Source organism: Otolemur garnettii, unplaced genomic scaffold (assembly GCF_000181295.1).
Source record: "Otolemur garnettii isolate 467f Iridium unplaced genomic scaffold, OtoGar3 scaffold00032, whole genome shotgun sequence".
In the NCBI taxonomy this organism is placed as follows: domain Eukaryota; kingdom Metazoa; phylum Chordata; class Mammalia; order Primates; family Galagidae; genus Otolemur; species Otolemur garnettii.
Window position 1 is genome coordinate 1,355,358 of NW_003852427.1, and position 370 is coordinate 1,355,727.

The window sequence follows — 370 nt, forward strand, 5'->3', positions numbered from 1 at the left end:
GAGTGAGGTGGGAATTGAATCCAGCACACTGCCTCCACTCTCTGAGAAGGGGGCTGTGGGAAGCTACTTCACAGGGTGCTTGTGAGAGTTAGATATTAAGACACAGCTCAGTGGGTAGGGCACTGGCCACATACACCCAGGCTGGTGGGTTCAAACCCAGCCTGGGTCAGTTAAACAACAATGACAACTACAAAAAATAGCTGGGCGTTGTGGCGGGTACCGGTAGTCCCAGCTACTTGGGAGGCTGAGGCAGGAGAATTGCTTAAGCCAGTGGTTTTCAACCTGTGGCTTGTGATCCCTGTGGACTGTATTAAAGGTTCGCAGCATTAGGAAGGTTGAGAACCACTGGCTTAAGCCCAAGAGTTTTTTT